Below are 25,006 nucleotides of genomic sequence, written 5' to 3'. Positions count from 1 at the left end.
CCTGGTAAATCTGAGGTCCTCATCCTTCAGCACGTATTTGATGGCAACCTAAACACACACAAGTAAACGATCATTAGTAGATTTTTAATACAAGGGTTGGAAGAGACTCGATAAGGTCCTAGTAGGTCGCCATGGGTGTCTGGAGCCGTGCTGACTGCATTTGCTCAAGGCGCTCCTTAGGGTTCAAGTCTGGGAAGCCAGCTCACAAAATGAGACCTTCTTCAGGAGTAACTCGGACCACCGACACGTGGACTCCACGAGACATCCAAAGGCATCCCGTGGTATCCGGTATCAGGGACTCAGATCTTCTTAGTGTGCATCCCCAGTTTGTCTGAATAATGTCCCGGTAGGTTGTAGGGAGGATCCTGGGGAGGATCTGTAGATTGGAACAAAGGGAATTCAGGGGGAAGGGTACTCGGAAGCCCCCGTGACCCTATAAGGTCCTGGAAGGTTGTCACAGGTATCTGGAGCAAAGGGAGGATCCAGGGGAGGATCCGTAGAGCCAACACGACCATCAAGGAGGTCCCATAGATGCTCAATTGGGTTCAAGTCTGGGACCAAAGGGAATTCAGGGGGCCAGGGTGGTACTCGGAAGTCCCCGTGACCCAATAAGGTCCTGGAAGGTCGTTGCAGGTATCTGGAGACATAGGAGGACCCAGGGGAGGATCCATTGAGCCAACACGACAATTCGAGGTGGGTTCAAGTCTGTGGAATTAGAGGGCCTGGGCCTGGGTCATGCTCTTCTAGCCATGCTGGAAGATCCCATCCATCCCACTGAGTCCTGATAGGTCGTCACAAGTATCTGCAGCCATAGGAGGACCAAGGGGAGGATCAACACAGCAAACTGATACTCACCTGGTTCCCGTCCACCTTATGGATGCCTTCGTAGACCGAACCGCAGCCTCCCTTTCCCAGCAGCTCTCCAACAGTGTATTGGCTCTCAAAGCTGTTCGGGTTCGTGTCGGTCGTCACCTCCTCTTGACGTCCTCCATCGGTGGTTTCTCCTTCAGCAGGTTCTCCTTTAGCGGGTTCTCTTTCACCGGTTTCTCCTTTAGTGGTTTCTTCCTTAGCGGTCTTTCCTTCACCGGGTTCTCCTTCAGCAGGTTCTCCTTTAGCGGTTTCTCCTTTAGTGGTTTTTCCTTCACCGGGTTCTCCTTCACCGGGTTCTCCTTCACCGGTTTCTCCTTTAGTGGTTTCTTCTTTAGCGGTTTCTCCTTCACCAGGTTCTTCTTCAGCGGGTTCTCCTTCACCGGTTTCTCCTTTAGTGGTTTTTCCTTCACTAGGTTCTCCTTCACCGAGTTCTCCTTCACCGGTTTCTCCTTTAGTGGTTTCTTCTTTAGTGGTTTCTCCTTCACCGGGATCTCCTTCAGCAGGTTCTTCCTCAGCAGGTTCTCCTTCAGCATCTTCAACACAAGTATCACCAATGATGCTTCATGGGCTCATGTAGACCAAAAATAAGGGTCCAAATAAAGGTTCGGCATACTCACTCTTGTTCTCGGGAGCATCGCAGACGACTTCTCCAGAACTGATCCCACCTATGAAGCCCAAGGGTTAATTACATAGTCACTACAGTTCAATAGTGTCGGACTTGAATGTGGTGGTGTTAAGGTTACCTGGAGCTTTAGAAGACGCCCGCGGTCCCTGGGAGTCTGTCTGCTCGCTCAAGTCTGAGTCCTCCAACTGAATCTCCCCGTCCACTAACGTCTTACTGGAGTCTGATTTCGAATCGTCCTCGTACCCGTCTGATTCCTCCTGATTCAGACGCATTAAACTGGTGTTACAGAGCCGAGAACCGAACCCCTCCCCTCCCGGAGTATAGTGGTGATGATAATTCACCTCGCTCTTGACTGTTCCTTCTTCTCTCTCAGTCAGGTTCTGAATGGCGCTGATCCACGCCCGTCTACCTGCCTCACAGTCGGCCTGGAACGTACAGCTCCTGTACACACACGGTGATAGATACAGATTATATAGGATGCAGACAGACAGACAGATTGAGTAGATAGATAAACAGATAGATAGACAGACATTGAGACAGACAGATGGATAGAAAGATAGATAAATAGTCTGTCTATTGATCTGTCTTTTGATAATCTATCTGTCTGTCTATCAATTATCTTCTTGTCTATCTGTCTATTCATATGTCTATCTAGAATCTGTCTGTCTGTTTATTGAACATCTGTCTGTTTGTCTATTGATCATCTATCTAGCTGTCTGTCTATCTATCTATCTGTCTGTCTGACTATCTATTTGTCTGGCTAATATTTGTCTGTCTGTCTGTCTGTCTGTCTGTCTGTCTGTCTGTCTGTCTGTCTGTCTGTCTGTCTGTCTGTCTATCAATTACAGTGGGGCCAAATAGTATTTACTCAGCCACTGATTGTGCAAGTTCTCCTACTTAGAAAGGTGAGAGAGGTCTGTAATTTTCATCATAGGTACACTTCAACTATGAGAGACAAAATGAGAAAAAAAAAATCCAGGAAATCACATTGTAGGATTTTTAAAGAATTTATTTGTAAATTATGGTGGAAAATAAGTATTTGGTCAATAACAAAAGTTCAACTCAATACTTTGTAACATAACCTTTGTTGGCAATGACAGAGGCCAAACGTTTCCTGTAAGTCTTCACCAGGTTTGCACACACTGTAGCTGCTATTTTGGCCCATTCCTCCATGCAGATCTCCTCTAGAGCAGTGATGTTTTGGGGCAACACAGACTTTAAACTCCCTCCACAAATTTTCTATGGGGTTGAGGTCTGAGACTTCAGGACCTTGAAATGCTTTTTACGGAGCCACTCCTTCGTTGCCCGAGCGCTGTGTTTGGGATCATTGTCATGCTGGAAGACCCAGCCACATTCCATCTTCAATGCTCTCACTGATGGAAGGAGGTTTTGGCTTAAAATCTCACGATACATGGCCCCGTTCATTCTTCCCTTAACACGGATCAGTCGTCCTGTCCCCTTTGCAGAAAAACAGCCCCAAAGCATGATGTTTCCACCCCCATGCTTCACAGTAGGTATGGTGCAACTCAGGATTCTGCTTCCTCCAAACACGACGAGTTGAGTTTTTACCAAAAAGTTCCATTTTGGTTTCATCTGACCACATGATATTCTCCCAATCCTCTTCTGGATCATCCAAATGCTCTCTGGCAAACTTCAGACGGGCCTGGACATGTACTGGCTTAAGCAGGGGGACACGCCTGAAACTGCAGGATTTGAGTACTTCTCGACGTAGTGTGTTACTGATGGTAGCCTTTGTTACTTTGGTCCCAGCTCTCTGCAGGTCATTCATCAGGTCCCTCCGTGTAGTTCTGGCATTTTTGCTCACCGTTCTCATGATTATTTTGACCCCACGGGATGAGCCCCAGATCGAGGAAGATTATCAATGGTCTTGTATGTCTTCCATTTTCTTACAATTGCTCCCACAGTTGATTTATTCACACCAACCTGCTTGCCTATTGTAGATTCACTCTTCCCAGCCTGGTGCAGGTCTACAATTTTCTTTGGTCTTGGCCATGGTTGAGTTTGGAGTCTGACTGTTTGAGGCTGTGTACAGGTGTATTTTATACAGATAACAAGGTCAAACAGGTGCCATTAATACAGGTAACGAGTGGAGGACAGAAGAGCTTCTTAAAGAGCCAGAAATCTTGCTTGTTTGTTTTTGACCAAATACTTATTTTCCACCATAATTTACAAATAAATTCTTTAAAAATCCTACAATGTGATTTCCTGGATTTTTTTTTTCTCATTTTGTCTCTCATAGTTGAAGTGTAGCTATGATGAAAATTACAGACCTCTCTCATCTTTCTAAGTAGGAGAACCTGCACAATCAGTGGCTGACTAAATACTTTTTGGCCCCACTGTATCTATTTATCTATAATCTGTCTTCTTGTCTATCAGTCTATCCATCTGTCTATCTAGCATCTATCTGTCTGTCTGTTTATTGGTCATCTGTCTGTCTGTCTGTCTATCTATCAATTATCTTGTCTATATATCTATTGTCTGTGTATTGATCATCTATCTGGCTGTCTCTCTGTCTATTTGTCTGTCTGACTATTTGTATGTCTAATATGTGTCTATCTGTCTATTGATCATCTGTGTCTGTCTATTGATCATCTGTCTGTCTATTGGTTATCTGTCTGTCTGTCTATTGATCATCTATCTGTCTGTCTGCCTATCTATCTGTCTATTGATCATCTGTCTGTCTGTCTATTGATCATCTGTCTGTCTATTGGTTATCTGTCTGTCTGTCTATTGATCATCTATCTGTCTGTCTGCCTATCTATCTGTCTATTGATCATCTATCTGTCTGTCTATTGATCATCTGTCTGTCTGTCTATTGATTATCTGTCTATCTGTCTATCTATCTGTGATTATAGATCTGGACTTACCTTGTGGGCGTGACCACCCGGAAGCAGAAGCGTCGCCCGGCGTCCTCGCAGCTCTGGACCGAACAGCGCTGCAGGTCTTCAGCCAGCACCATGAAGTCACGCTGGGGGAATAGAACATAAAACCTTCTTATTTATACAGTTGATGATATAAACGCCGGTGAAATCATCCCAGACGTAAACATGACGGGGGTGGTTTGGGACACAGCCCGGCACAGAAGTCGACTTCTGCTGTAATGCGCCCGAATGATGAGGGGCGTACGGCCGCGGTACATTATGGGTATTTCACAGAGTCCAGGAAAGAGCTGATTTGGATCATATAAAGTCATGTGACCTACCTTAAACCTCTTCTTGTAGAGAAGCTGATTGTTCTGTATGATGAACCACCGCCTGCAGAGATCAAACACATCGTGTATATATATATATATAATATTGAGTGTATATATATAATATTGAGTTTATAGATATAATGTGTGTCTATGTATATAATATTAAGTGTATAAATATAATAGTGTATATATATAATGTTGAGTGTATAGATATATAATTCCTAATATATACACTAAGCATCAGTGTACAGACCTGTTCCAGGTTTTAAACACACTCCTGGTCCTCTTAAACAGAAACCCCTCCATCAGGAGCGCTTCCTCGGCCTCCGCACCGCCCCCGTGACCCGGGTCGCCCCCGGAGGACGCCCGGGGAGGCGCCCCGCAACACAGCACACACAGAAACCTCTGTCTCAGAGAAGCAGCCATCGTAAATGAGGAGAAAATCAAAATGCTGCTCCTGAAGAGCACAGGTCCACATTGTGATGTCACAGCGTTCCGAGGGAGCAGAGTGAATTTACCTTTACCATATATGGGCATGACTGGATTCATGTGACTGCACATATACTGACTTGATTTCCACTGTGGGACGGCTTCTGGAGGGTCCTGGGTTTGATTACCGGGAGGAATTTGCATGTTCTCCCCATGTCCTGGGGGTAATGGGGTACCCTAGGTATAAGTGTGTTTGTTTAGGTGTGTCTGGCAACCTGTCCAGAGTGGTTTGTTAATTCCACACAGTGAATCACACCCCATACCATGACACACCCTGGTACTGGTACTGACACACCCCCATACCATGACACACCCTGGTACTGACACACCCCAAACCATGACACACCCTGGTACTGACACACCCCCATACCATGACACACCCTGGTACTGACACAACCCCATACCATGACACACCCTGGTACTGGTACTGACACACCCTGGTACTGGTACTGACACACCCCCATACCATGACACACCCTGGTACTGACACACCCCCATACCATGACACACCCTGGTACTGACACACCCTGGTACTGGTACTTACACACCCCCATACCATGACACACCCCCATACCATGATACACCCTGGTACTGGTACTGACACACCCCCATACCATGATACACCCTGGTACTGGTACTGACACACCCCCATACCATGACACACCCTGGTACTGACACACCCCCATACCATGACACACCCTGGTACTGGTACTGACACACCCCCATACCATGACACACCCTGGTACTGGTACTGACACACCCCCATACCATGACACACCCTGGTACTGACACACCCCCATACCATGATACACCCTGGTACTGGTACTGACACAGCCCCATACCATGACACACCCTGGTACTGACACACCCCCATACCATGATACAACCGGGTACTGACACACCCCCATACCATGATACACCCTGGTACTGACACACCCCCATACCATGACACCCCTGGTACTGGTACTGACACACCCCCATACCATGACACACCCGGGTACTGGTACTGACACACCCCCATACCATGACACACCCGGGTACTGACACACCCCCATACCATGACACCCCTGGGTACTGGTACTGACACAACCCATACCAAGACACACCCTGGTACTGACATACCCCATACCATGACACACCCGGGTACTGACACAACCCATACCATGACACACCCTGGTACTGGTACTGACACAACCCATACCATGACACACCCTGGAACTGACACACCCTCATACCATGACACACCCGGGTACTGACACACCCACATACCATGATACACCCTGGTACTGGTACTGACACAGCCCCATACCATGACACACCCTGGTACTGACACACCCCCATACCATGATACACCCGGGTACTGACACACCCCCATACCATGATACACCCTGGTACTGACACACCCCCATACCATGACACCCCTGGTACTGGTACTGACACACCCCCATACCATGACACACCCTGGTACTGGTACTGACACACCCCCATACCATGACACACCCGGGTACTGACACACCCCCATACCATGACACCCCTGGGTACTGGTACTGACACAACCCATACCAAGACACACCCGGGTACTGACACAACCCATACCATGACACACCCTGGTACTGACATACCCCATACCATGACACACCCGGGTACTGACACAACCCATACCATGACACACCCTGGTACTGGTACTGACACAACCCATACCATGACACACCCTGGAACTGACACACCCTCATACCATGACACACCCGGGTACTGACACACCCACATACCATGACACACCCTGGTACTGGTACTGACACAACCCATACCATGAAACACCCTGGTACTGGTACTGACACACCCCATAACATGACACACCCTGGTACTGGTACTGACACAACCCATACCATGACACACCCTGGTACTGGTACTGACACAACCCATACCATGACACACCCTGGTACTGGTACTGACACACCCCATAACATGACACACCCTGGTACTGGTAATGACACAACCCATACCATGACACACCCTGGTACTGACACACCCTCATACCATGACACACCCGGGTACTGACGCACCCCCATACCATGACACACCCTGGTACTGGTACTGACACACCCCCATACCATGACACACCCTGGTACTGACACAACCCATACCATGACACACCCTGGTACTGGTACACCCCCATACCATGACACATCCTGGTACTGACACTCCCCATACCATGACACACCCTGGTACTGACACACCCCCATACCATGACACACCCTGGTACTGACACACCCCCATACCATGATACACCCTGGTACTGGTACTGACACACCCCCATACCATGATACACCCGGGTACTGACACACCCCCATACCATGACACACCCTGGTACTGACACACCCCCATACCATGATACACCCTAGTAGTGGTACTGACACACCCCATACCATGACACACCCGGGTACTGACACACCCCCATACCATGACACACCCGGGTACTGGTACTGACACACCCCCATACCATGATACACCCTGGTACTGGTACTGACACACCCCCATACCATGATACACCCGGGTACTGACACACCCCCATACCATGACACACCCTGGTACTGACACACCCCCATACCATGATACACCCTAGTAGTGGTACTGACACACCCCATACCATGACACACCCGGGTACTGACACACCCCCATACCATGACACACCCTGGTACTGACACAACCCATACCATGACACACCCGGGTACTGACACAACCCATACCATGACACACCCGGGTACTGACATACCCCATACCATGACACACCCTGGTACTGGTACTGACACAACCCATACCATGACACACCCTGGTACTGACACAACCCATACCATGACACACCTGGGTACTGACACAACCCATACCATGACACACCCTGGTACTGGTACTTACACACCCTTATACCATGACACACCCGGGTACTGACACACCCCCATACCATGACACACCCTGGTACTGGTACTGACACAACCCATACCATGACACACCCTGGTACTGACACACCCCCATACCATGACACACCCTGGTACTGACACACCCTCATACCATGACACACCCGGGTACTGACACACCCCCATACCATGAAACACCCTGGTACTGGTACTGACACAACCCATACCATGACACACCCTGGTACTGGTACTGACACACCCCATAACATGACACACTCCATACCATGACACACCCTGGTACTGACACAACCCATACCATGACACACCCTGGTACTGACACACCCCCATACCATGATACACCCGGGTACTGACACACCCCCATACCATGATACACCCTGGTACTGACACACCCCCATACCATGACACCCCTGGTACTGGTACTGACACACCCCCATACCATGACACACCCTGGTACTGGTACTGACACACCCCCATACCATGACACACCCGGGTACTGACACACCCCGATACCATGACACCCCTGGGTACTGGTACTGACACAACCCATACCAAGACACACCCGGGTACTGACACAACCCATACCATGACACACCCTGGTACTGACATACCCCATACCATGACACACCCGGGTACTGACACAACCCATACCATGACACACCCTGGTACTGGTACTGACACAACCCATACCATGACACACCCTGGAACTGACACACCCTCATACCATGACACACCCGGGTACTGACACACCCACATACCATGACACACCCTGGTACTGGTACTGACACAACCCATACCATGACACACCCTGGTACTGGTACTGACACACCCCATAACATGACACACCCTGGTACTGGTACTGACACACCCCATAACATGACACACCCTGGTACTGGTAATGACACAACCCATACCATGACACACCCTGGTACTGACACACCCTCATACCATGACACACCCGGGTACTGACACACCCCCATACCATGACACACCCTGGTACTGGTACTGACACACCCCCATACCATGACACACCCTGGTACTGACACAACCCATACCATGACACACCCTGGTACTGGTACACCCCCATACCATGACACATCCTGGTACTGACACTCCCCATACCATGACACACCCTGGTGCTGACACACCCCCATACCATGACACACCCTGGTACTGACACACCCCCATACCATGATACACCCTAGTAGTGGTACTGACACACCCCATACCATGACACACCCGGGTACTGACACACCCCCATACCATGACACACCCGGGTACTGGTACTGACACACCCCCATACCATGATACACCCTGGTACTGGTACTGACACACCCCCATACCATGATACACCCGGGTACTGACACACCCCCATACCATGATACACCCTAGTAGTGGTACTGACACACCCCATACCATGACACACCCGGGTACTGACACACCCCCATACCATGACACACCCTGGTACTGACACAACCCATACCATGACACACCCGGGTACTGACACAACCCATACCATGACACACCCGGGTACTGACATACCCCATACCATGACACACCCTGGTACTGGTACTGACACAACCCATACCATGACACACCCTGGTACTGACACAACCCATACCATGACACACCTGGGTACTGACACAACCCATACCATGACACACCCTGGTACTAGTACTTACACACCCTTATACCATGACACACCCGGGTACTGACACACCCCCATACCATGACACACCCTGGTACTGGTACTGACACAACCCATACCATGACACACCCTGGTACTGACACACCCCCATACCATGACACACCCTGGTACTGACACACCCTCATACCATGACACACCCGGGTACTGACACACCCCCATACCATGAAACACCCTGGTACTGGTACTGACACAACCCATACCATGACACACCCTGGTACTGGTACTGACACACCCCATAACATGACACACCCCATACCATGACACACCCTGGTACTGACACAACCCATACCATGACACACCCTGGTACTGACACACCCCCATACCATGACACACCCTGGTACTGGTACTGACACACCCCATAACATGACACACCCTGGTACTGGTACTGACACAACCCATACCATGACACACCCTGGTACTGGTACTGACACACCCTGGTACTGGTACTGACACAACCCATACCATGACACACCCTGGTACTGACACACCCTCATACCATGACACACCCAGGTACTGACACACCCCCATACCATGACACACCCTGGTACTGACACACCCCATACCATGACACACCCTGGTACTGGTACTGACACACCCTGGTACTGGTATTGACACAACCCATACCATGACACACCCTGGTACTGACATACCCCCATACCATGACAGACCCTGGTACTGGTACTGACACCCCCCCATACCATGACAGACCCTGGTACTGGTACACCCCCATACCATGACACACCCTGTGTGTGTATTATGTGTGTATTACATGTGTGTATTACGTGTCTGTGTTACGTGTGTATAAGGTGTGTGTATTACATGTGAGTATAATGTGTACTTGTTTATATATCCTGGTGGGGACTGCCACCTAATTGCACACCAAACCAGCAAACCTGAATCAAAGTCCCCACAGGCACAATCATTTCAACCAATAGAAAGCCTTAATTTAAGTCATCTGACAAAGTTTCATTGAAATGGCCTCAGGTCCCCCCACAGGGTAGGTCAACCGGAGAAAAAGTGTGTGTGTGTGTGTATAAAGTGTGTGTGGAAGTTTTTAAATGCCACACAACATATTATTAAGATTAACACTAATTAACACTATTATATTGTTGTCGTTTCTTGTGTGTACAACTTCCACACACACTTCCAACTTTAATTAATTAATTAATTATAAATTAAATACTGCAAAATAATGACAAATACTGTAAACAGAAAGCAAAATAAATGTAAAAACAAACGGTACTAACACAGTGACCTCTGTGTGATCTTTTTAGCTAGTCGTTTTTCTGAGAAGCTTCTTAAGAGACTTTGAAGTGTGTGTGTGGGAACTCAGTAAAAAAGCATTTGTATGGCTGGGCACCGATGCATTGTAAAAAAAAAAAAAAAGCCTCAGTCGGTGTTCCGGTTCATCTCAGAGCTGTTGAGTGGAGCTAAGGTCAGGGCTCTGTGCAGGACACTGGAGTTTCTTTAAACCACATCCAATTTGGTGGTACTACAACAGTAACTTCAAAGCGACTTACAGTATTGTGACACTATGTTGTCTGAGCAATTGAGGGTCAAGGGCCTTGCTCAAGGGCCCAACATTGGCCACCTGGCAGTGGTGGGGTTTGAACAAGCGACCGTTTAATTACTAGTCCAGTACCTTAACCGCTGGGCTACAACTAGGCTAGGCTACAACTGCCCCTTTAATAGTGATAAAGGACACACATCATTTACAGCTTTTGCTGTCTACTCTGAACCAGCACAGATTCCCAAGATGCAATGCAAGCCACCACAGTGGGTTAAAGTAAGACAGTAAAGGTAGCTCAGATCACCGGTGCCATGGAGGGACCTGAACCTATAGAATAGTCTAACGTGGGTGGCCCTTACCAAAAATCTTTGAAGCTGAATTTCAGGAAGCACCCGTGGCCAGCTAACCTGCGACACCAACCCCACCACAGAAAATGATGGTGAGGTGAGAAACTGGGGCTACATGTCACAGAAATTCCCAACTGCAGTTAAGGAAAGCCTGGTGCTGGAGAACTTAATACAACTTTCCACTTTAAACAACTGTGACCTGCCTGCCACAGCAATTTCACCTGGGTAACTCCAGCATGTTCCAGCACCGCACTGCACTGAAGAATTAGACACCATCTTTACTGATTATGCCACCAAATCAGAAAAAGCTGCAGTAAAAGTGAAGCTGAGAAAATGAGGCCATCTGAGCATGGGTGTTATTCCACCATTGTAAAAAACCAGGCAAGCTTAAAGTGCTATGTCGGTTCAAAGGTACATCTGCGGAGGCGCTGGTAGACACGAACACGATGATAAGCCTGATCTGCTCAGGAGAACACCAGCACAGCGGTGAAGAGCATGTAGAGACTGATGAAAGTGTTAGGTTTTTCGGAACATAAAAACGTACATTTAATATGGGAAGTTTTACGGCATTTTCCAAGCTTTACGACATCCAGGCCACGTGGTCTTTTGTCCAACATGTCGCCGGCTAGGCTCTCTCCCTGACTCCTACAGAGGGGGGGAGGCAGAGCCCGGGGCTTGTTAGCACACTTCATTGGCTCCACCAGCAGTAAAGGAGGAGGAGCCTAGACTAGTTTAAAAAAGGACGGCGGGCTCAGAGGAGCCCTCTTTCTTACGTGGTTTTTCTAGACTGCAGGAGGAAGGTGCGCCGGTCGGCTTAGCTCTGATATATATTCACAGATTATTTTTTATTATTTTTACACTTAATAAAGTGTTTTAAAGAGTACTTTCTGGACTTCTCGACTGCTTTCTTCAGGACCTTTTTGAACCAAAAGATTCATCCTAACAAATGGTAGCCAGAGGATGGTTCAAGAGACCTGAGATAGCATCGAATCGATTCAGCTGACTGAGGTAAGACCAGGAATTCTGAAAAAATCTTTTGTACTCAGTACAAGGGCGCGCCTGCTTAAGGTAAACAGACGTTCTCTGTATATATATTAGCTGCATTTATTATTTAGCGTACTGAGTGTGAAAGTGAATCTCAGAATCCGTAAGTGTCTGATTAAATTACTAAAGTATCATTAGATAGTTTAAAACTGTGAATATATGTTGGAGCTAAAAAATGTATGTTTCCTGATTGCTGAGTTCGAACCAGACCGGTTAAAATAAATGGTAAAGGCGCCATGTGTTCGGCAGCGGCTGGGCCCGGGACACAATTGAAGGGAAAGGACGCTTGTCTGTTTTGGTAACGAAGCGAACCTAGTTCGAGTGTAATAAATTCGGGTAATTTGATTATTAATCTCAAAGGAGTCTGGCTGTTATGGAAACGAGACTCGGCTAGTTCGTCTGTTTCGGTAACGGAATTAGCCTAATTCGGTCGTTCTAAAATTCTAACTAGCCTGTCTGTTTCGGGAACGGGGCTGGAATAATTTGATTATTCTAAAGTCTAAATTCGGTTCGAAAAACAGTACATCAGGAGTTTTGTTTGTCAGTAAGTCTCTGTGTATGTTTGTCTGTGAAACCGTGTGCTGGATGCGCAACGTGGTTTCTTTTGTTTGTCGGCGCCATTTTGTTTCTTGAGAACGCAGTGTGGCTTTCTGTCTGTCCGCCATTTTGGCTCTGTCTGTCCGCCATTTTGGCTCTGGGTTGCGCAGCGTGGTTTCTTTTGTTCGGCGGCCATTTTGGACCAAAGAGCGCAGCGGTGTTTTCTGTCTATCCGCCATTTTGTTTCTTGAGAACGCAGCGTGGCTTTCTGTCTGTCCGCCATTTTGGCTCTGTCTGTCCGCCATTTTGGCTCTGGGTTGCGCAGCGTGGTTTCTTTTGTTCGGCGGCCATTTTGGACCAAAGAGCGCAGCGGTGTTTTCTGTCTATCCGCCATTTTTTTCTTGAGAACGCAGCGTGGTTTTCTGTCTGTCCACCATTTTGGCTCTGGGAGAGCTGAGCGTGGTTCTCTGTCTGTCCACCATTTTGGCTCTGGGAGAGCTGAGCGTGGTTCTCTGTCTGTCCACCATTTTGGCTCTGGGAGAGCTGAGCGTGGTTTTCTGTCTGTCCACCATTTTGGCTCTGGGAGAGCTGAGCGTGGTTTTCTGTCTATCCGCCATTTTGGCTCTATGTGAGCAGCTTGCCGTATCTCTTGTCCATCGGCTATCTTTGTCTTTGTACGCCTGGATTGGGTAAGTGCTGCAGTTAATTTTATAATTTAATCTGATTTTATAATCTTAAAATAACTGAGTTAAGATGAAGTATTTATGGTACCTTATTAAGTGTGTTTTAAGGTAGATAGCGTTCTTAAACTTTAAGGTTCTTAAACCAGGAAAGGGGGTACTTAGAGTGGAATTCATCCATGTGTGACATAGGACATTTTCACACATAATTAAGGAAAATCTCCTTAATCAGAGTTGTTATAGTGAATAAGATTAAAATTATGTGAGTAACACAGCGCTTGTTAGTCGTGATAGGAGATTTGCTTGGTGTATTGGTGCATGTATTATTGAGAGATTGCTATATTGTTTCTTTGTTTAATGTATGGGGTAGTGCTGGACAATAATTCGACATCAATATGTCGCAAGTGGGGAATGTTTCAATAGCGGGGATATGATTTTAAACAAATTCGATCAATACACATACATACACGAAGCCAGTGCTTAGTGTTACCGCTCTGATCACACTGGTTACTGTAACACAGTAGTTTTTAAAGCACATTTCACAGACTGTAATTTTGCTTTTGCTTAAGTATGTTTTGTATTAGTAATTGTTACATTTTGAATAGCATCTGTTACCGAGCAAAATAAAAAAAAAAAAAAAAAAACGCTAAAGAAATCGCGAATTCAGTGAGTTGCGACAGGGAGTCGAGTCTTTTGTCTCGGTTCCTTTTGAAGAGCCGCGTATTTACATGGCGACTCCCGGAAGAGTCGGTTCCTTTGTTTCGGTTAGAAGAGCCGATTCATGGATTCGATTCATTTTGCGACACATCGCTAGTGATTGTAATATTTTATTTTCAAGATTTGATTGTAAAATTTGAAAAAAGGGGGGAGTATTATGGCAGGAATAAGAATTTATGTTTAATATGCCGCTTTGTGTATTAAATCCTGTGATACATTGTGCTGGGGCAGCTGGACTGGCAGACCTACGGATATGCATGCAGATTCAGGGACGCCTGGTGAAGGTAATCTTCAGCCTTACCTCACATATGAGGACATTAAATTTTGGTTTTGTTATGCCTTATTCCTTGACCTGCTAAACTTCGATCGATTGTCCCCATTAGTGGACACTTTTGTCTGCCAGCTAGTGGTAGCAAAAGTACTAGAACACTAATAAAGTTTGTTTGCTTCTTTATTGGGATTTTGACGTTATGTTTTGCACTTTGGTCACATTTATGACAGGAGCGGTGGTTGCTCATTGCACGGGATTCAGGTTATATCGGGCACAGACATGGACAGTTCAGTGTCTCTGGTTCGCCTCGCTGGCATGTCTTTGGACTGTGGGAGGAAACCGGAGCACCCGGGGAAAACCCACACGACAACATGCGGGCTCCGCGGAGGGGGGACCTTCTTGCTGTGACAGTGTGCGACGGTGCTACCCACTGAGCCACCGTGTCGCCCAACTAATAAGGTTAAAAACAAAAGGAATAGGAAAAATGCATTGAAAAAATCAAAGCTCGGGTCTCAGGAGATTAAATATAATTGCTGACACGGACTCCGGTAAGATTCAATTTAATTGGTAATATTTTTTGGAAATTGTTAATTGGCAATTGTTAATATTTGATGCTTGTGTTGTATCCGATGAATCTTTTCTAGCTAATTGATCAGGTCAACTCACTCATTTTATATTATATAGTTTATTGAAGAAGTTAGATTGGTTCAATGTGGTGCAGTAAACCTTGTGGCAATACTATGCATGAGTGGCAGACGAGTGCAATTTAAAGATTGAGGGAATAGTGAGAAGAAAATAACTTGTTAGGAGAGAAGTACATGAAGGGGGGTGACTGGAGACCCAGGTCATAGGTTTCACAGACACGCAGCAACCCAGCGGGGGGTTGAGGCCATAAACTGCAGGCCCTGCATGAGTAAAGAGAAGTCTGATATTTAATCTACTGTGTACTGGCTGAGGATGGTGGACACTTATGCAGTACCAAAGATGATGTAAAAATTATGAATACCAGATCTTGCAGATGTGTGTCATGGCTGTTGTTGCATTCTGATGTTTGAGTAAAGCAGTATTCAAGAGGCATATGGGGTGCTGAGGTACAGAATGCCAAAGTAATGACATCATCAGACAAGAGGAAGGGAAAGCTGATGTGAGACTGGATGGAGACGTTATGCAGTGAAATCTCAAGACCGTGTGGGACAGTAGTGTGTTTTAATAGACATCCACCTGAAGATCTGGGTTCCATAATAAAAAGTGAGGGGTTCGGTAACATCTTATAGAGGTTTTGGATGTATTTTACAGTAAGGTATTAGAATAACAATAATTCGTGTAGAAAAAGTTTTGGTTACAAGAGTAAATTAGAAAGAGCTACAAGTGCTTGTGTTTTAGTGAGAGTAGGGATGCAGGTACCATAGTGATGTGGGGTTAATGACATTTGTAGGGAGATGTAACAATAATACAATAGAGATAGTATAGGTTGGTAGTACTTTGCAGTGAGTTAACTAAATGGAACTGTTTAAGTAGAGTTTAATGTGATTCAAGAAAGCCAAAGTGGATCAAAGCGCTGGTGATGATGAGCATGAGGGATTGGCTGACTAGGAGCAGGAGATGGTCATGTGAGAGTCTGTTGGATTGTGGGAAATGGAGTCTGTATTGTTAGAAGCAGGAGGTGTGTTAGTACCAGTGACCAAAAGTTGGGGTAAAAATCTGAATGAATAAATAATATAAGTCAGGGGTTTGTAGGACTGATGGAAGTTGATATAGCAGAGCTGTTGTTATTTTAAGTATGACAGAGTAAATAATAAATAGTGGATTGGTGATTTTGTATTGGAAAAAATGTGATTTAGAAAATTTGAAGGCTCTCTAGCATGCGGCGATGATGAAGTAGAATAAGTGTAGAAAATGTTAGATGTAATGTGTGTGCACCTTCTGCTCTGATCAGTTTGAACTATTTGAAGTGGAATTTTATATAGCAGGAAGGGTTAATGCAGTATGAGAGACAAGTAATGAAGTAACGGTTTGTTTCCAGGGGATCACTGTCGATTGCCCTGAAGTATATGTTTGTTTCCATAGGACCATTGTCGGTCGCGGTGAAGTAATTGTTTGTTTCCAGGGGATCACTGTCGATTGCCCTGAAGTATATGTTTGTTTCCATAGGGCCATTGTCGGTCGCGGTGAAGTAATTGTTTGTTTCCAGGGGATCACTGTCGATTGCCTTGAAGTATATGTTTGTTTCCATAGGGCCATTGTCGGTCGCGGTGAAGTAATTGTTTGTTTCCAGGGGATCACTGTCGATTGCCTTGAAGTATATGTTTGTTTCCATAGGACCATTGTCGGTCGCGGTGAAGTAATTGTTTGTTTCCAGGGGATCACTGTCGATTGCCTTGAAGTATATGTTTGTTTCCAGGGGATCACTGTCGATTGCCCTGAAGTATATGTTTGTTTCCATAGGGCCATTGTCGGTCGCGGTGAAGTAATTGTTTGTTTCCAGGGGATCACTGTCGATTGCCTTGAAGTATATGTTTGTTTCCATAGGACCATTGTCGGTCGCGGTGAAGTAATTGTTTGTTTCCAGGGGATCACTGTCGATTGCCTTGAAGTATATGTTTGTTTCCATAGGGCCATTGTCGGTCGCGGTGAAGTAATTGTTTGTTTCCAGTAGACACTGTTGTTGTACTGAGGTTTACGTTCTTTTGTCTGAGTTGTGTTTGGACAACCGAGTGAGTTGTGCCAGTGAATGTTAAAAGAATACTCGTATTCTTCGACTAGGCAGGAATCTTCTGTTCTAGGGTGTGTCTCGTTAAAACCTATCAGTTTATCTTTTTCTTAATACGTGTTACAGATTTTGCTCGAAAGGTTGTTTAAAGCGGTCTAAAATGTCTAATTTAACACATAGAGAATTTATCCATGTCTCACCCACTAACTCAGGAACCAACCCCAACCAACATCAAAGCTTATAAAGACAATTACACCTGTTTCAGGAGCAACAAACCAGAACCGATAAACGGGGGACATTTTTCAGAAGGGATGTGTGTATGAATGGGTGTCTGTCCCTAAAACACTGAATGAACTGCCAAAGGCAGCTCATTTGCGGCCCTGACGCTAACCTTCCTTACTCGCCGGCGCCACATTGGTGTCAGAAGTGGGATCGTGGTGTTTGGGTGGCTCTGATGGTTTGGTGAGCCAATATGCCCGGTCTGTCGGAGTGCGCTAGCCCAGGTGGCTGTAGGGGCAGGGTGCCCGGTCCAGCAGTGGGTGGAAGAGCGACTCGGCAGTGTAATGGGGTGCGGTCCGGACATGGAGCCACCCAGTGGACGCTGGTGAGTGGGTCACCGGGACGGTTGACCATTAGGGAGGGGGCAGTGTAGCGTCGCCACTGGGTCTGGCACGGGCTTTACCCAGAAAGCCTTGCGGCAGTGGTGTCTAAGCTCACCGTGGCTGTGTATCCCGATGTTGGGAGTGGGGTGGCTGCGGTGAGGGCTGGGTAAGTAGCTTATATGTTTGTCTGTTGTATGATTGTATGTGTGTATGAATGGGTTAAGTGGCTAGAAGGGATGTTTGGGCCATGGAAGGAAGTTATTGCAAGTTTGGTGATGTCAGCATGCGTGGGAACGGCAATTTTAGTGGTATGTGGTTGTTGTGTCCCGTGTATCAGGGTGTTAATGGGAAGATTTGTAATAGATATAGTGAGTAGAGGAAGCAGAGGGGGGCAGGATCCACCAGTTATCCAGATGGTGTTGGCTGATTTGTCGAGATATCAGGTAGATGATGATGAGGAGGATACCCTTGAAGGTGGGCCGGAAGACCCACTTCGAGCGGCATAAGTGCTACTAACTCTGCTTAATTAAAGGTAAAACCGACCAGACAAGATGAGGAGAGAGGACCAGCACTACGGATCATACACCGAGAGGAAGGAAGGACTGGCAGAGGCAGACTTCGTGGGAATTGGAAGACCCACTCCGAGAGACAGAAGTGACACCAACTGAACCAGCCAACAGGGAACTAAACACAGCAGAAAGCCCGACAAAACCGACTATGTGGAAGAAGAGTCCAGCGGAATCAACGGAGCGGAACAAGACAAGGGGGGAGAATTTAGTTAGACTAGGAGACAAAAACATAAACATATAGTTCGCAGACACATAGACCATCTTTGAAAACACTAGTTAAGTGCAACACACATAGTTTAGCTACAAAACGCAAGGGGTTAGTTCAGGATTGTTTACAATGTATATATGTTTGGTACTCTGCTATTTTCAGGAAATGTTTGTGCTGCTGTGGAAACAGGTAAGACCGACAGGGGAGAATCCATAAGACATTAGGAGTCATGCAGAGACACAGGAGCTATGGGCCCCTTCTGAATATCTGCAGCTCTGTCTGGTGGAGGACAACCTGAACGGACTTCCTGTAGAAGCCACGCACCCATTGTTTTTATTTTATTTTTCTTCTCTTTTTGATTTCCTATTTTTTAAATTACTTTATTTTGATTTCCTGTTTTTATTATTTTTTGTTTGTTTGTTTGTTTCAGGGTTAGGAGCTGTTGCGATAGGTACGGTTCCTTTAGTTTAATTGGTAGCCTTTTTATTTTTAGAAACGTTTTATTGTATAAAATTCAGCCCAGTGGCCATGTAGTCAGAAGGGGTTAAATTGGGGGTTGCTGACGGCTATCCTTATCTCCTGGGATCTAGAAACACCTAACCTATAGTTAAAAGTTATTGTGAAAGCATTAAGATGCTTTCAAGGGGGGATAGTTAGGTTTTTAACATAACATCATTATTAAACATAAATTACATCCAGGCCACATGGTCTAGTGTTCAAAATGACGCATGATCCCCCCCCCCTGACTCATACCGAAGGGGGGAGGCGGAGCCCGGGGCTTTTTAGCACATTTCATTGGCTCCAACAGCAGCGGCGGAGGAGGAGCCTAGACTAGTTTAAAAAAGGATGGCGGGCTCAGGTCTGTCTCTTTCTTACGTGGTGTGTCTAGACTGCAGGAGTAAGGAGCGCCGGCCGGCTTAGCTCTGATATATATTCACAGATTATTTTTACACTTAATAAAGTGTTTTAAAGAGTACTTTCTGGACTTCCTTCGACTGCTTTCTTCAGGACCTTTTGAACAAAAGATTTATCCTAACAAAAGGCAGTCGAGTTTTGTAAAATGTTTTTCTTAATAACCGTGTGTAGTAAAGGATGATTGGATCTCCTAGTAACCACTGGAACTCCTCATTGCTTCAGTATTTATATATTAAGTAAAACTGTTGGTGCTGTAAGAAAGAGGAAACAAACAAAAACTATCAACCATGATCATAAAACACAGTAACTGTATCATCACGAAAATATCTCTTAACAACTTAATAATATGAGACGGAGGCAGAGCGGTGAAAGAACACAACTCGCTTCTTTACTTCACATTCATGGACTACAATACAGGTTAACACTGACACAGTATGGTGCGCCGTAAAGGTCAAAACACGTTTCGTATAACACATAACAAACAGTTTTAGTGCGCATCTAAACCCTGTTTTACGGTACTGATCACATCATCTACACTAAGTTTTTGTGAGCATCTACACCCTGTTTTACGATACAGGTCACATTGTCTACAGTTTAAGTTTTATTGAGCATCTAAACCCTGTTTTACGGTATTGATCACATTGTCTACACTAAAAGTTTGAATACGCATCTAAGCTATGTTTTACTTTACCAATCACTTTCTCTACACTTTAAGTTTGAGTTCACATCTAAACCCTGTTTTACAGCACCGGTAACCTTGTCAAACCAAAGTTTTAGTGCGCATCTAAACTTTTTTACGGTACTGGTCACATTGTCAAACCAAAGTTTTATTCCACATCTAAACCTTGTTTTACGGTACTGATAACATTGTCTACACTTTAAGTGTTAGTGCGCATCTGAACCCTGTTTTACGGTACCGATCAATTGTTATGATATAATGCTTATCAATAAAAAAAATTAAATTATGATGAATGATTAAATCTAAATTATTTTTAGAAAGCCAGCCAATGCCTGTATAGAGTTGCTAACAGCTAACCATCTTTCAGACAGTTATTTAAAATGAAAAGTCGGTTCACATTGTCTGGTAAAAATGAGGATCTATTCCTGTTCATAACACTGCCACTGAGAACAGGTGCTCAGGGTACTAATATGAACCATTTCTAGATGTAACACATATAACGTCATGTAGACCCACATCATTAATTTGTTAGAAGTTCCATCTAGGCTGGTTAATTTATTATGCCTACACTGGGAGGTTTTGGCGACACCTGGTGGAGCCAAAGGGAACATCAGCCCTAATTTTCCCAGCCAATAGATCTCTTTCAGTGCTGATTGAGCACACCTGTTCTCAATCAGCTCCTCATTCCCCAGCCTTCATAAGCCTCTGGCTTTCCACAACTCTTCACCAGATTGTCTGATGATACCAGTTCACTATACTGCTCAGATCTCTTGGTTTTGTGAACTTCTACAGCTTTTTACTTCCCCTGGATTTCCTGTGTCCCTTGTTCCTGACTCCAGTGCTCCTGCCAGTTTCTCCTGCCTTCTACCTGGTTTCATCTGCCTCCAACTCTGCCGCTGGTTCCTTCTGCCTGCTGTCTAGTTCCATTCGCCTCCAGCGCTACTGCTGCCTGCTTCCACCATCTTCCTGGTTCCTCCTGCCTCCAGCACTCCCGCTGGTTACCCCTGCCATCTCCCTGGTTCCTGCTCCACTCCTCCCTAGCATCTCCTGCTACCCACTCTGCTGTCTGGTCCCCCCTACTGCTGCTCTCTAGCGCCTCTCACCTTTGATTTTCAACATTTTTCAATAAACTAGTTAACTCCATTTCTGTGTCTGTGGTTGGTGTTCGCCTTGTGGTTCCTAACAAACCTTTCCTGGCCTAGTGCCGACCTTAACAGTACAATCTGGGCACCATGGAACCCGCGAACCCACCCACAGAAGATCAGAGGTCCCTGGAGTCTCTCCTGTGCCACCAAGCCACCCAACTGGACCAGCATGACCAACTGCTGAAGTCCCTTATAGAGAGTAATCGCCAACTTATTCAACAGTTGGGGAACGTCTCAAGACAGGTTGCAGCCCTAACCTCTGCCCAACCCATTTTCTCCCCGGGCCCCAGCATCGCTGCCCATGTTCCTGGTGTAGCTCACCCCGACTCCGAATTGGGCCCTCTGGCACCGTTTGCCCCAGCTCAGTCCCTGGCAGAAGGACTCACCACCCATCCCGAACCTTATTATGGTGAGTTAGAGAAATGCAGGGGGTTCTTACACCAATGCGGTCTGGTTTTCAGTCAGCGACCTGTCACGTTCGCCTCTGATGCCAGCAAAATTACCTACATTATAGGGCTCCTTGGGGGGAGAGCCCTGACTTGGGCAGAGGCCGCTCAGTCGAGTGTGGGCCCACAAGTAGGCCCATACCAGGACTTCCTCTGTCGGTTTTGGGCGGTATTCAACCACCCGAATCATGCAGGGGATGCTGCCAGTCGACTATTAGGGCTATGCCAGGGCTCCCGGTCAGTCGCTGACTATGCCATGGAGTTCTGGACTTTAGCCGCAGATGCCGGCTGGATTGACGCCGCCCTCCGTGGGGTGTTCCGCCGGGGATTAGAGGAGCGTCTTAAGGATGAATTGGCAGCTCGTGATGAGCCTTCTAGTCTCCAGGGGCTAATAGATCTGGCTATTCGGTTGGACGGACGTCTCCGGGAGCGCCGCCTGGAGAGGTTGTCGCGTCCCGTTCCGACCCCGAGACCAGTTTCTACCAGGTCCACTCCACCTGAAACCCCTGGCAGTTCACCACCAATACTCCCTAGTGCCGATGGCACCGAGCCAATGCAGCTTGGTCGGGCCCGACTCACCCCAGAGAAGCGTTTGACAAGACTCCGCTCAGGTGAATGCCTCTATTGTGGCCGTACGGTACACCTCCTCGTTTCATGTCCGGTACGCCCAAAAGAGGGAGCTCGTCAGTAGGAGTGGGGACTCTGACGAGTTCTGACCTGGCTTCCCCACCTTTACGGCCAAGCTTTCTGGTCCCTGCCACTCTTTGCCTTCCTGATAACCCCTTATCCCTCTCTGCTCTTATCGACTCGGAGTCAGAAGACAACCTTCCCGATGAGAGTCTTGCCGCCAAGACAGGCTGTACCTTGGAGAGCTCTGGACACTCCTATCACTGCCTATGCCCTGGATGGGCGAATGCTTGCCCGTATTACCCACCATACTGCTCCCATGACCCTAATACTTTCCGGGAACCATCGTGAAACCCTCAGCTTCTCGGTCGTTAAGACCCCCAAATCCCCTTTGGTCCTAGGTTACCCGTGGCTCTCCACCCACAACCCGCACCTAGACTGGCAGCAGGGGAATATCACAGCTTGGAGCGATTTCTGCCACTCCCATTGTCTTCAGTCTGCGATCCACCCCTCTGGCCCGTGTACTAACACTCCTCTGTCAAGTGACACAGTAGACCTCTCCAAGGTGCCCCCCGAGTATCACAACCTCCTGGAGGTTTTCAGCAAGGACCGCGCACAAACCTTGCCCCCCCATCGACCGTACGACTGTGCAATCGATCTTCTCCCAGGGGCTCCTCTTCCTACCAGCCGTCTTTACCACCTGTCTCGTCCCGAAAGGAAAGCGATGGAGGACTACATTTCGAAGTGCCTGGCGGCAGGGCTCATTCGCCCCTCGGTGCAGGGTTCTTCTTTGTAGAGAAGAAAGATAAGACTTTGAGGCCCTGCATCGACTATAGGGGCCTAAACCTAATAACCATTCGGAACAAGTATCCCCTTCCACTGACCTCCTCAGTCTTTGAGTCCTTACAGGGAGCCACCATCTTCAGCAAACTTGACCTCTGTAATGCCTACCACCTAGTTCGAATTCGTGAGGGGGATGAGTGGAAGACCGCCTTTAACAACCCGCTGGGCCACTTTGAATATTTAGTCATGCCCTTCGGCCTTACCAATGCCCCTGCAGTCTTCCAGGCCCTTGTTAAAGACGTACTACGTGATTTCTTGTACCGGTTCGTCTTTGTCTACCTAGACGATATTCTGATCTTTTCCCGGTCCCAAGAGGAGCATGTTGCTCATGTTCATCAGGTTCTAGCCTGCTTGTTGGAGAATCGGCTTTTCCTTAAGGCTGAAAAGTGTGAGTTCCATGTCAACACTATCTGAACATTTTTCAATAAACTAGTTAACTCCATTTCTGTGTCTGTGGTTGGTGTTCGCCTTGTGGTTCCTAACAAACCTTTACTGGCCTAGTGCCGACCTTAACATAATTATGTTAAAGCGTCCACAGTCCATTGTGATTCATATAACACCAGTGTTTGTAATGTTCCCACGACGTGTTCAGTTCATGGACTTTCCATCCAAGTTCCTCTGAAATAAAGTTAGACTGAGTCTGAGCTCGTTTAGGCTGTAACGCGTATCAGACGCCTGACAAGACAAATGCAGCTCTGACCAAAGATGATATTAAAGAGTCACTTAATAACTGTCATTTGGTCTAATGATGATTTCTCAGGCTTTTTGAAAACAAAAATGATTATCTTCCACACCAAACTGGCTCATGTCTTTATGGACCTTGCTTTGTGCACTGGTGCACATTCACAAACTGTTCCCACAAAGTTGGGAGCAAGAAATTATCCAAAATCACTTGGTATGCTGAAGCATTACGAGTTCCTTTCACTGGAACTAAGGGGCCGAGCCCAACTCCTGAAATACACCCCAACACCATAATCCCCCCTCCACCAAACTTTACACTCAGCACAATGCAGTCAGACAGGTACTGTTCTCCTGGCAACCGCCAAACCCAGACTCGTCCATCGGATTGCCAGATGGAGAAATTCGTCACTCCAGAGAACACGTCTCCACTGCTCTAGAGTCCAGTGGCGGCATGCTTTAGTCCATGCGCTTGGTGATGTAAGGCTTGGATGCAGCTGCTTGGCCATGGAAACCCATTCCATGAAGCTCTACACACTGTTATTGAGCTAATCTGAAGGCCACATGAAGTTTGGAGGTCTGTAGTGATCGACTCTGCAGAACGTTGGTGACCTCTGTGCACTATGTTCCTCAGCATCCGCT

The 25,006-nt window shown here is 46.8% G+C and overlaps 1 pseudogene; it reads left to right on the top strand.

Annotated features, from left to right (window-relative positions):
* Window positions 1-25,006, top strand: part of LOC134326206 (zinc finger protein 208-like) — a 339,536-nt pseudogene that overhangs the window by 169,037 nt on the left and 145,493 nt on the right.

This window comes from Trichomycterus rosablanca, chromosome 14, assembly GCF_030014385.1.
Source record: "Trichomycterus rosablanca isolate fTriRos1 chromosome 14, fTriRos1.hap1, whole genome shotgun sequence".
Lineage (NCBI taxonomy): Eukaryota > Metazoa > Chordata > Actinopteri > Siluriformes > Trichomycteridae > Trichomycterus > Trichomycterus rosablanca.
This window is presented reverse-complemented; position numbering and strand designations above follow the sequence as displayed.